Raw genomic sequence first — 14,837 nt, 5'->3', positions numbered from 1 at the left:
TTTGGTTATTTTAATTATTCAATAATTTATACGTTTCAATAGTTTTCTAACAAAATTATTAGGGACAAAAAAAGTAGTGACTATTTTTGTTGTTGCTACTGGAAAACTTTACCGATGGATTGAGAAATATAAATTTGGTCGCTAAAGAAGGATGCTTAGTCGAAAAAAATATGTTACAACGAATCAACGAAAAAATTTTATGTCATAAATTTAGCCACGACTAAAATGTGTTTTCGAACTATCAATGGTATAGCAACGGAATATTCCATTAGTAACATCAACAACCTATAAGATCATTGTGAAGCGGTCACACATTTTGCAACGAAATTAATTTTTCATCACTAAGAGTCTAGCAACGAGCAATATAGTGATAGACACAAATTCATCGCTATTCCATCACTATTTCTGTTTAGTGATGGATTTAAATAGAATAGCGACCGAATTTGATTGTCGCTAAATGTTGTTTTTTTGTAGTGGGTGAATATCCTTCACCAATTCCCATTTTTCTTTCTACACATGAGCCAAACATTCCATGGACAACCTTATAAAAGAATTACCAACAACGTTAGCTTTACCTTGGTGGTAGTGAAAACTTATATCATAGTCCTTGAGAAGCTCCAACTATCTCCTCTGCCTGAGATTTAGCTCCATTTTAGTGAACATATATTGTAGACTCTTATGATCAGAAAAGATGTCAACGTTCACTCCATATAAATAATGCCGCCAAATTTTCAAAGCAAAAACCACCTCCAATAGCTCCAAATCATGAGTAGGATAATTCCTTTCATGTACCTTTAACTGCCTAGAAGCATAGGCAATCAGCTTCCTATGTTGCATCAACACGCAACCAAGTCCCACCCGAGATGTATCACAATAAATCACAAACCCCTTATTTCCTTCAGGTAATGTCAAAATGGTAGCCAAAGTTAGCTTATCCTTGAGCTTCTCAAAACTCCTTTCATACGCATCCAACCAAGAAAACTTTACTGTCTTCTGAGTCAACTTAGTCACTGGGGCAGCTATCATTGAGAAACTTTTTATGAACTATCCATAATATCTAGTAAAACTTAAGAAGCTCCAAATGTCAGTTGGAGTAGTGGATCTAGGCCACCTATTAACCGCATCCACCATTTGTGTATCCACCAAGATAGCTTCACTAGAAATAATATGACCCAAGAAAGTCACAACATTTAACCAAAACTCACACTTGGAGAACTTGGCATACAGTTGTTGTTCCTTCAAGGTCTACAAAACCACACAGGGGTGATTAGCATAATCCACCTCACATTTAGAATATACCAAGATGTCATCAATGAACACAATAACAAAAAGATCCAGAAACTTCCTGAAAACCCTGTTCATCAGATCCATAAACACCACCAGGGCATTAGCCAAACCAAATGACATCACTAAGAATTCAAACTACCCATACCAAGTACAAAGAGTCATCTTCGGAATATTCATATTCCTCCTCTTAAGTTAATGATACCAAGATCGAAGAATTATCTTAGAAAAGAAATTGGCACCTTGCAATTGATCAAACAAGTCATTTATCCTTGAAATAGGATACTTGTTCTTGACAATTACCTTATTCAATTGCTGATAGTCAGTGCACATCCAAAGGGAACCATCCATCTTGCACATAAACAACAGCGGAACACCCTACGGGGATACACTAGGACGAATAAACCCCTTATCTACAAGATCCTTAAGTTGCTCCATGAGTTCCCTCAAATCAACGGAAGCCATTCTATAAGGAGGAATACATATTGGATGAGTGTCTGAAACCAAATCTATACCAAACGCAATCTCCCTACACTGAAAAACATTAGTAAGATCTTCCAGAAATACCTGAGGAAACTTATTTACCACCAAAACCAAATAAAAGGAAAGACCTTTCAAGTTAGAATCTTTAGCTCGGACCAAGTGATAAAGATACCCTTTCAAGATTAATATCTAAGCTCTAAGAGAAGAAATAAACCTTCCCCTAGGAGCTAGGGAACCACCCTCTCAATCCATAACCGATTCACTAGGGAACCTAAATACAACCTTATAGGTCCGACAATCTAAGGAAGCATAACAAGAGTTTAACCAATCCATACCAAGAATAACATCTAAATCCATCATATAAAGCTCAGATAAATCCACCAAAGTCTCTCTATTACCAATAGATACCACACACCCCAAAAGACATTTTTACCAATAATCGAGTCGCCTACCGAGGTAGAAATAGAAAATGGATCAAAAATAACATCCAAATCAAAACCAAAACACACATCCATAAATAAGGTCACATAAGAAAAAGTGGACCACAGATCAAGCAGATAATACACATCATGAGAAAAGAGTTGTAATGTACCAGTAATGACATCCGCGATGCCTCAGACACCTGTCGAGATGCAAGATAATATACCTATTTCTACTAGTGTCATTACTAGAAGCATGAGCAGATGTAGTAGAGATACCACTAGGTGCAGGAGCAGAAGATGAAACTATCGGATCTTTGACCACTCTTGAAGGACCCTTACTAACAAGATAATTCCTGAGGTTAGGGTCTAGATAGACACATTTAGAACACTTATCCCTCTCTTCATCATAAAATCCTTGATAAAAATGACCAAAGAACCGGGAAAAAGGGCATGAAGAAGCCGACTAAGCCCCACTCACCTGACATTTGGCACCTTATACCTAAAAATTATCACCACCCTGCAGACGCCTATCACCCAATTACTTCGGGTAAGGAAAACTAGCAAGGGAGAAGGAACCAGAACTTTTCCACTTCTTCTTTGGCTACTTACTGCCATCCCAACTACCTTGTTGTTGCCTACAACCTAGTTCAGAAGCTTGAACTTCTTACCCTACCTTTCCCCGAACTCCACCTATTTTCACTTTTTATCCTTTACCTATTAAATGTTGACAACCATCCTCAAAATATCCATATCCATAATCAGCAATACAGTCTTGCTATCAATGATCCAATCCTGAGATAGCCCAAAAGTGAACTTTCTCAGCCCCTCCCTCAAATCGAAGACAAAGTCCACAGCATACCTGGACAGTTGATAAAACTACAAGACATATTCCTTGATAGACATTTTCCCTTGCTAAAGATTTACAAACTCTTCTATCTTTGTTTCCCTCAACTATTGAGGAAAGAAGCAATCCAGAAAAACATTTGAGAAAGTCTCTCATAAATATAACTCCTCAACTTCACCTCTATTCCTATCCCTCCTCTTATACTATTGGTATGCTATATCTAAATCCATGGCCTGCATCACCCTATTGATTTTCTCCATTTCATCAAAGAAACCCTGAGGATCCTCTTTTACCTTTACTCCAGTAAAAGTAAGAGACTTCATCTTCATAAATTGGCCAACCCTTGTGGCCTTAGCTGATGAAATGCCAGATCCATCTCACTCAGCCTGAGCAGTAACCAACTAGCAATAGTATGAATCTATAATTAAATTCTACATTCATCAACCTTACCCTGAAAAGGACTATAGCAACTTGTGGACCTCTATAAATATAAGGGGTTAGACCCCTAGACCGAGTATGGATCCCCTATGTTCCTTCCACGCTATCCTCAGATAGGGAAAAAGAGTTTTCTTATATTCCAGATCATTGAGGCATGTTCTAAGAAACAAAGAGAAAAGAATAAGTAAAGATTCTATAACTTAGACTCCAAGCTTGAAAATAGAATACCAAGAAATTGAAACATTCCTAAATGCCTTGTAGCATCTCCCTTATGAGTGTGGCATGCTACACACCCCTAAAAGAGACTCTACTTGACATGGCTTTATGGACCCTAAATTGATCATGAACCTAAATGTCTGATACCAAGACCAAAGAATTATCTTAGAAAAGAAATTGGCACCTTGCAATTGATCAAACAAGTCATTTATCCTTGAAATAGGATACTTGTTCTTGACCATTACCTTATTCAATTGCTGATAGTCAGTGCACATCCAAAGGGAACCATCCATCTTGCACATAAACAATAGCGGAACACCCTACGGGGTTACACTAGGATGAATAAACCCCTTATCTACAAGATCCTTAAGTTGCTCCATGAGTTCCCTTAAATCAACGGAAGCCATTCTATAATGAGGAATACATATTAGATAAGTGTCTGAAACCAAATCTATACCAAACGCAATCTCCCTATCCTGAGAAACATTAGTAAGATTATCCAGAAATACCTCAGGAAACTTATTTACCATCGAAACCGAATAAAAGGAAAGACCTTTCAAGTTAGAATCTTTAGCCCGGACCAAGTGATAAAGACACCCTTTGAAGATTAATATCTAAGCTCTAAGAGAAGAAATAAACCTTCCCCTAGGAGCTAGGGAACCACCCTCTCAATCCATAACCGATTCACTAGGGAACCTAAATACAACCTTATAGGTCCGACAATCTAAGGACGCACAACAAGAGTTTAACCAATCCATACCAAGAATAACATCTAAATCCATCATATAAAGCTCAAATAAATCCACCAAAGTCTCTCTATTACCAATAGATACCACACACCCCAATAGACATTTTTACCAATAATCGAGTCGCCTACCGAGGTAGAAATAGAAAATGGAACCAAAATAACCTACAAATCAAAACCAAAACACACAGTCATAAATAGGGTCACATAAGAAAAAGTGGACCATAGATCAAGCAGATAATACACATCATGAGAAAAGAGTTGTAATGTACCAGTAATGACATCCGCGATGCCTCAGACACCTGTCGAGATGCAAGATAATATACCTATTTCTACTAGTGTCATTACTAGAAGCATGAGCAGATGCAGTAGAGGTACCACTAGGTGCAGGAGCAGAAGATGAAACTATCGGATCTTTGACTACTCTTAAAGGACCCTTACTAACAAGATAATTCCTGAGGTTAGGGTCTATATAGACACATTTAGAACACTTATCCCTCTCTTCATCATAAAATCCTTGATAAAAATGACCAAAGAACCAGCAAGAAGGACATAAAGAAGCCGACTAAGCCCCACTCACCTGACATTTGGCATCTTATACCCAGAAATTATCACCACCCTGCAGACGCCTATCACCCAACTACTTCGGGTAAGGAGAACTAGCAAGGGAGAAGGAACCAGAACGTTCCCACTTCTTCTTTGGCTACTTACTGCTATTCCAACCACCTTGTTGTTGCCTACAACCTAGTTCAGAAGCTTGAACTTCTTACCCTACCTTTCCTCGAACTCCACCTATTTTCACTTTTCATCCTTTACCTGTTAAATGTTGACAACCATCCTGAAAATATCTATATCCATAATCAGCAATACAGTCTTGCTATCAATGATCCAATCCTGAGATAGCCCAAAAGTAAACTTTCTCAGCCCCTCCCTCAACTTGACAGTTGATCAAACTACAAAACATATTCCTTAATAGACATTTTCCCTTGCTAAAGATTTACAAACTCTTCCATCTTTGTTTCCCTCAACTATTGAGGAAAGAAGCAATCCAGAAAAACATTTGAGAAAGTCTCTCATAAATATAACTCTTCAACTTCACCTCTATCCCTATCCCTCCTCTTATACTATTGGTATGCTATATCCAAATTTGTGGCCTACATTACCCTAAAGATTTTCTCCATTTCATCAAAGAAACCCTGAGGATCCTCTTTTACCTTTACTCCAGTAAAAGTAAGAGGATTCATCTTCATTAATTGGCCAACCCTTGTGGCCTCAGCTGATGAAATGCTAGATCCATCTCACTCAGCCTGAGCAGTAACCAACTAGCAATAGTATGAATCTATTAATTAAATTCTACATTCATCAACCTTACCCTGAAAAGGTCTATAGCAACTTGTGGACCTCTATAAATATAAGGGGTTGGATCCCTAGACCGAGTATGGATCCCTTATGTTCCTTCCACGCCATCCCCAGATAGGAAAAAAGAGTTTTCTTATATTCTAGATCATCGAGGCATGTTCTAAAAAATAAACAAAAAAGAATAAGTGAAGATTCCATAACTTAGACTCCACGCTTGAAAATAGAATACCAAGAAATTGAAACATTTCTAAATGCCTTGTAGCCTCTCCCTTATGAGTGTGGCATGCTATACACCCCTAAAAGAAACCCAACTAGACACGGCTTTATGGACCCTAAATTGATCATGAACCTAAATCTCTGATACCAACTTGACACTACCCAAACTAGGGCCTTGCTGTAATGGGCATCCCAAGTTCAACTAGGACTGGAGACCACCACTGTTACCCAACTAACCAATGTATATCCTGAGTTTGATGAATTCAAAACATATAACAAGATAGTGTTAATGTAAAATCTAGGACCCTTGGATATTTCTATGACCGTGGCCACCCAAATAAGCCCATTCGTCTGATACCAACAATTAACAAATTCCAAACCAAATCGTATGCCAAAACTATAACCATATGAGTTCCAAGATAATTATACATAATCCCAAAATAAAAGAGGATGGAACAACTAACAATGCAGTCAATTGGTGTCATTCCAATACCAATACCAAGACTAAGGCTAACATCAATACCAAACCCATGCATACCAACCCATAGATGTTCTACAAAATCTTATATAAAAAATAATACCAATATTCGATTGAGATATTCCCCTAACCATAGATAAAACCAATATCCATAAAATAACTAAAGTATACAAATGTCCATACATAAAATAGAGCCTTTTGGAAAGGTGAAAGCTCACCACTTCAATCCAAAAGCTAATCCAAAATTCCTATCACTTTGCAGGAAGAGTAGAACGGTTGGTTCCTGCATCGTGTGGAGATACAACTGTCCAAGGATGAGTTAGTGGTGAACGCTAGCATAAACTCAATATAAAGATAAAATAATGACATATAGTAAAACCAAGTAAACCAACCATATGCAGACAAACCATACATATATATAGAACACCATGTCGGGAAAGGAAACTGGGTTTAGCATGTATTTAAAACAATTGACCTGGGTATATGTTGCTTAACTATCCTAAAACTACTCACGGGCTATATGGGTCTAGTGCAACCCCCTGAACGGGCCAAGATACTTGTAGCCACATGAATTAGAGATACTATAAAAATAGGGAATTCCCAAGTACCCTTCGCTCTTCATAAGACATATGTATGGTTTACTTAGAGGATTCCTGTGTACCTCATAGTATCATAAATGGTCGCCGTGACCAACCTCTCATGTTGGCAAATATGAGTTTCCTTTATTCATTCATTGAACTCCCACCTTTATGATTAGCTATCACTCCCCACCATTATTGCTCAATTAAAACCATTTCCAATCAACTAATCCATTATTCCATTCATTATTAACCAAGGCTATTAATAGTTGAATTGTCATACCGACTATAACTTGTAAGTATTGTCCCTAGCCGACATTTTAAGGTAAAGAGATTCCCCTATACCCATTTACCAAGTAAACTTGGGGGAATCCCATGCACCCCACAAGTTTTCTATTCTGTTTGCTTGGAGGAGTCCTATGTACCCCACAAGTTGTCCATTAACATGTTTTCTTAAGGGATTCCATTATATCCCACAAGGATATTCAAATTAAAACCAAACCATTCCATTTAACCATTGCAAACCATTTAAACCATTTAGAGTTCCACTACAAAGTTCAAACCAAGCAATAGTTCCATTAAAAATCCAATAATATAGTAACAACATTATCATAGGCATTTTATCAAACATGTTGGGGGCATAGGATTTCAAAAACCAATTATATCATGTGAAAATTCCTATACAACCAATTATCGAAACCCATCATTAAAACATGTAAAATCATAATTAAAACATGGGAAATCCATAACCAAGCCATTATAACCAAAACCCCTACACATATTTGAAAACCCTAAAACCATACAATAAATCAACCCATGAAAACATTGCATAAAACCATGCCTTAGTTGGAACTAACAATGAGGGAAGAGTACATGCCTTCATTGAGAAGATAATGGAGATAAATCAACAACACAAGCCCCAAATTAATCCTTAATATGAAACCCTAGCTTCCTTGGACAAAGAACTTTATAAAGGATTAGTAAGTGTTTTCTAAGTATTAATGAATAGAATAATAGGGCAAATAATCTCCTAAGTGAGTTAAAAGTTATGGGGCCTTATTAAGTTAAGTGGGGAAATTTCTGAATTGTCTTCACTTAAACTACATAAAAATCCCTTCTTAGGGTACGACTACCCCATATGAATCATACCCACCTGTATGAGTAGAACCCACTACTCGTACCCAAGGCCTTCCTGTTGGACCCAACAATGTCCAAGTTATGACTCACCCAAACCAAGTCATACCTAAGTATGTGATTAGTACCTTTGACCCATACCCTTGGCAGAATAAAATAAAAAGAGATTTTAACAATGTCCATCATACGAGTCCATGGTATGTCTCATACCCTGGCTTACGGCTCATGGTGAGCCACTCATACTCAGATTTAAGTTAAGTTCCCATATCTAAGATTAAGTGAAGGAAAGAACAAAACCAAACAACTTGTATCCACCAAAAAGACTCGTATCACTCAAGTCATATCCAGTCCAGAAACCAATCAAACCCACCAACCATCACTAATCAATATAGGACCAACCCATACCACTCATATCCTAGTGTACGACTCATTCCCCCTAGTCATAACTTTTTTAGAAACAAAAAATAAAAGAAATTTTCTAAGGGTCAAAAATCGAAGACGTTATAACATCTCCTACTTAATTATTCATCACCAAATGACAGACGTGGTAGGGTAACCAAAAGCACAAGTCATTTGCATTATTAAATATCAATCAAACCCTTAACCAAGTTATAAAATAAAGATGTATGGATATTATTCTTTCCTTTAACAATGTTTGAAAACAAAAGTATGTTGAAGAACACATACCTTCCACACGAATCCCTAGAGTAGAAAATAGATGTGGATATTTGGACTTATTGTCCTCTTCCGCTACCCATATAGCCTCTTCCACCTTTTGGTTCCACCATAGAACCTTAATCGAGGCCACATCCTTACTTTGTAACCGACGAACCTGCCTATCCAAGTTCTCAATCAGGATATCTTCATAAGATAGAGAATTAGAGATACTAATACTTGCAAAGGAACAATAGAAGAAGGATCACCGATGCACTTCCTCAATATGGAAACATAAAATACCAGATGAATGGAGCTTAAACCAGAAGGCAACTCCAATTCATAAGCCACAGTACCAACCCTCCACAAAATTGTATAAGGACTAAAAAACCGGGGACTGAGCTTCCCCATTTTATCAATCTGCATTATTTTCTTCATGGGTGATACCTTTAGGAATACCTAATCTCTAAGCTCATAATCCATGTCTCGATGCCTTATATCCGTATAGGACTTTTGGCAACTTTGGGGAGCTTTATGACCATCACAAATTACCTTTACTTTTTTGATAGCCTGATAAACCAAATCCGAACTGAACATATCTGTCTTACAAAGCTCAAACCAACCAATAAGTAATCTACACATCCAACAATACAATGCCTCAAATGGGCTATATAGATGATGGAATGATAGCTATAGTTGTAAGCAAACTTTAGAAAAGGTAGATGCTCAACCCAATTTCCACCATAGTAAATCACGTACACTCAAAGCATATCCTTTAATGTCTTAATATTCCTCTCTGCTTGCCTATCCATCTGACGATGAAAAGTGGTACTCAGACTAGCCTTAGACCTAATCGCTTCTGAATAGACCTCTAGAAATGTGATGAAAACTGCATACCATGACCAGAGATAATAAAAATAGGTACCCCATGCAGCTTTACAATCTCTAGAAGATATAACTTCGTAAAGTCCTCTACTAAAAGGTAGTCCTTACTAGCAAGAAGTGTGCAGACTTTGTCATCCTATCCACGATGTCCCAAATTGAATCAAATTGGTTTTGAGATCGAGAATAATCAGTAACAAAATCCATATTGATTACCTCTTATTTCCATTAGGGAAAATTAATTTATTGATACAACCCACAAGGCCTTATGTGCTTAACTTTGACTTGTTGTCAAACTATGCACTTAGCTACAAAATCAGCCTCATCCTTCTTTATACCATTACACTAATATATCTCCCTGAGGTTAGGATATATATTTGTTGAACTAAGATGAAAAATGTAGTATAATTCATGGGACACAGCCAAAACCCTCTGTGACAAATCATTGACATCGGGAACACATGACCTCTATTGTTACCGTAAAGTACCATCACCACTTATCTTAAAGTCCATGACTTCTTGCACACCAAATCACTCTTGATTTTCATTAAGATAGGATCCAGCACATGCTTATTATTAATCACTGCACTAAGAGATAATCGAACAACTTTTTGTACCATCACACCACCATCATTGGAGTCCAAGAGAGAAACTCCAAGATTATCTAAACGGTGAACATCCTTCACCAATTGCCATTTCCTTTCTCCATATGAGCTAAAATCCTAATGGACAACCTACTAAGAGCATCAGCAACCACGTTAGCTTTATCTGTGTGATAAGAAGACACATATCATAGTCCTTGAGAAGCTTCAACCATCTTCTCTACCTTAGATTTAGCTCTTTTAGAGAGAACACATACCATAGACTCTAATGATTAAAAAACATGTACACATGCACTCTATATAAAAAATGCCACAAAATTTTCAATTAAAAAACCACCGCCAATAACTCTAAATCATAAGTAGGATAATTCCTTTCATGTACCTTCAACTGCCTTGAAGCATTGGCAATCACCTTTCGACGTTGCATCAACACGTAACCAAGTCCCACCCAAGATGCATAAAAATAGACCATAAACCCCTTATTGCCTTCAGGTAATGTCATTATTGAGATAAAGTTAGCTTATCTTTAAGCTTATTGAAACTTCCTTCACACATATCTGACAAAGAAAAATTTACTTTCTTCTGAGTCAGCTTAGTCAATGGGGAAACTATCATCGAGAAAATTTTCACAAACCACCTATATTATCCAGCCAAACCTAAGGAACTCCAAAAGTCTGTTGGATTCGTCGATCTACGTAACTTTTTAACGTAGCCATGTTTTGTGGATGCACAATGATCCTCTCACTAGAAATAATATGACCCAAGAAAGTCACAGCGTTTAACCAAAACTCACGCTTGGAGAACTTAGCATTCAACTATTGTACCTTCAATTCTGCAACACCACACGAAGGTGATTGGCATGATCCATCTCACTTTTAGAATACACCAAGATGTCATTAATGAACACAATGACAAAAAATCCAGAAACTACCTGAAAACCCTGTTCATCAAATCCTTAAATACCACCTACGCATTAGTTAAACTAAAAGACATTAACAAAAATTTAAAGGGCCCTTACCAATTACAAAAAGCCATCTTAGGAACATCCACCTTCCGAATCTTAAGCTGATGATACCCAGACCGAAAATCTATCTTATAAAAGAACTTAGAACCTTCCAACTAATCAAAAAACTCATCTATCCTTGGAAGAGGATACTTGTTGTTGACCATTACCATATTTAATTTTTGATAGTTAATGCACATCTGAAGGGAACCATTCTTCTTATGCACAACCAAAACTGGTGCACCTCATGGGCATACATTAGGATGAATAAACCACATATCAAGAAAATCCTTAAGTTGCTCATTGTGTTCCCTCAACTCAGTCGGAGCCGTTTTATAAGGAGGAATAGATATTGGAAGAGTGTCCCAAACTAAATCAATACCAAATAAAATCTCCCTATCCGAAGGAAAACTAGGAAGATTATCCAAAAAGAACTCAAGAAACTCATTTACCACCAAAACTGAATGAAAAGTAGGACCTTCCAACTTAAAATCTTTAGCCCGGACCTAGTGATAAAAACACTCTTTGAAGATTAATATCTGAGCTCTAAGAAAACAAATAAACCTTTCCCTGAGAGCTAAAGAACCACCATCCCACTCCATAACCAGTTCACCAGGGAACCTAAAGACAACCTTACGAGTTTGATATTAAAAAAATATGTAAAAAGAGTGTAACCAATCCATACCCAAAATAACATCATAATCCACTATATCAAGCATAAATAAATCCACCAGTTTCCCTATTACCAATAGATACCCCAGATACCTTAATAACCGAGTTACCTGCAGAGAAAGAAATAGAAAATAGATCCAAAATAACCTCAGGATCAAAACCAAAACACACAGCTACAAATGGGGTCACATAAGAAAGAGTGGATCCAAGATAAAGTAGATAATAAATATCTCGAGTAAAGAGTTGTAATGTATCAGTAACGATATCAAGTGATGCCTCAGACTCCTATCGAGACATAAGAGCATACAACATATTCTGACCAGTGTCGGGACCAAAAGTAGGAGCAGACATAATAGTAGCACCACTAGGTGTAGGAGCAAAAGATTAATCAACTGGAGCTTTGGCCGCCCCCATAGCACCCTTACCGATAAGACAATTTATGAGCATACGACCTAATTAGCCACATTTAAAACTCTTGTCCCTCCCTTCATCACAAAATCCCTAATGAATACGATAGTAAAACCAACAAGGAAGGCTTGAAGAAGCCAATCGAGCCCCACTCGCCTGACATTGGGCATCCTATGCCAAATAATTATCACTACCATGCTGATGCCTATCACCCAACTATTTTGGTTAAAGGCCACTAGTAGTAGAGAAGGAACCAGAACATCCCTACTTCCTTTTTAGCCATGTACTGCTATCCCAGCCACTTTGTTGTTGCTCACTATCTTGTTCAGAAGACCTAAAATTCTTACCCATTCTTTTCTCAAACTCTACCTATTTTCTATTTTCATCCTTCACTTGTAGTATTTGGACAACCAACCTTAAAATAGCTATATCCTTAATCAGCAATGCAGTCTTGCTCTAAAGAATCAAATCTTAAGATAGACCAGAAGTTAGCTTTTTTATCCTTATCATCATATCGTACACCATATTTCAAGCATACCTTGACAACTGCTAAAACATCAAGGCATATTCCTTGAAAGATATTTTCACTTGTTAAAGATTCAGAAAATCTTCTATCTTTGCTTCCCTCAACTCCTGAGGAAAGAAGCGATAAAAAAAGTATTTGAGAAATTCTCCCATAAGGACAACTCTTCAACATCCTCTATCCCTATCCCACTCCTTTTACCATTGGTATGATACATCCTTGAGCTGATAATGTAAAAAATTTACCCCTTCCACTATCATGGACTGCTTTACCCTAAAGATTTTCTCTATTTCATCTAAGAAACCCTGAGGATCCTCCTCCACCTTTACTCTATTAAAAGTAGGAGGATTCATCTACATAAATTGGCCAACCCTTTTTGCCTTAATAGATCAAACACCAAAGGCATGCCTCTCTACCTGAACAGTAACCAACTGAGTAAAGTATAAATGAATTGATTAAATTCTGCATTTGTCACCTCATCTTGAAGAGGACTAGTACCAATAGGTAGAACCCTAGTAATATAAGACTAGACCCCTAGATCGAGTATGTATCCCCTGTGTCCCATCCACATTATTGATAGATGGGATAAAAGAGTTTCTTTGTGTTCTAGACTATCGAGGCATGATCTAAAAAGTGAATAAAAAAGGATTAGAGAAGATTGTAAGACTTAGACTCTAAGCTTGAAAATAGAATTCCAATAAAGTGAAATATTCCTAAATGCCTTGTAGCCTCTCCCCTGTGAGTGTAGCGCACTACACATCCCTAAAAAAGACTCTACTAGACACGAATTTGTGGACCCCTAATTGACCATGAACCTAAAGCTCTGATACCAACTTGACATAACCCAAACTAGTCCTTTTTCATAATGGGCATCCCAAATTAAATCGGAACTGGAGACCACTCTCGTTACTTAACCCAACCAACCAACTTATATCCTGAGTTGAATGAATTCCAAATATAGAATAATATAGCGTTATTGTAAAATCCAGGACTCTAGGATAGGTCAATGAGCATGACCACCCAAACGAGACCAACCATCAGATACCAACTAATAACCAATGCCAAACCAAGCCACATACAAAAACCATAACCAAATGAGTTCAAAAATAATTATATATAATCCTAAAATAAAAGTGGATGGAACAACCAACAATAAGTCAACCAGTGTCATCCCCAAAACCAATATCACTACTAGGGCTAAAATCAATATCAATCCCTCCATACCAACCTATAGCAGTTCCATAAAAGCCTCTAACTGAAAAAAAACAATATCCAATTGATGTATGTCACCAACCATAGCCAAAACCAATATCCATAAAATATTCAAAGTATATGAAAATTCCCATAACATAAAATTAAGCCTTTTGAAAGGTTGGAAGCCTACCATTTTAGTCCAAAGCTAATTCTAAAATTTGAGCACTTGTAAGAAAAATAGAACAGATAGTTCCTATATCGCGTAGGGATATAGTCACCCAGAGAAGGGATAGTGGGTAAATGATAGCTGAACTTTGGATAAGAATAAAATAATGTTATCCAGTAAACCAACCATATGCATACAAAACACACATATATATAACCATACCGGGAAAGGAAATTCGGTTTAGCATGCATTTAAAACTATTTAACTTGGTACTTATAGCTTAACCATCCTAAAACCACCCACAGTATATAGGTCTAGTGTAACACCATAAACAATCCCCAATGCATGTAGCCGCATGAACTAGAAATGCCATAAGAGTAGGGGATTCCCAAGTGCCCTTCACTCTCCATGATATATATGTATAGTGTACTTAGAGAATTCTCATGTACCTCATAGTATCATAAATGGTCACCATGACCAACCCCTCATGTCGGAAAATATGAGTTTCCAATATTTGTTCATTGAACTCTCACCTT

This window comes from Capsicum annuum, chromosome 10, assembly GCF_002878395.1.
Source record: "Capsicum annuum cultivar UCD-10X-F1 chromosome 10, UCD10Xv1.1, whole genome shotgun sequence".
NCBI lineage: Eukaryota > Viridiplantae > Streptophyta > Magnoliopsida > Solanales > Solanaceae > Capsicum > Capsicum annuum.
This window is presented reverse-complemented; position numbering follows the sequence as displayed.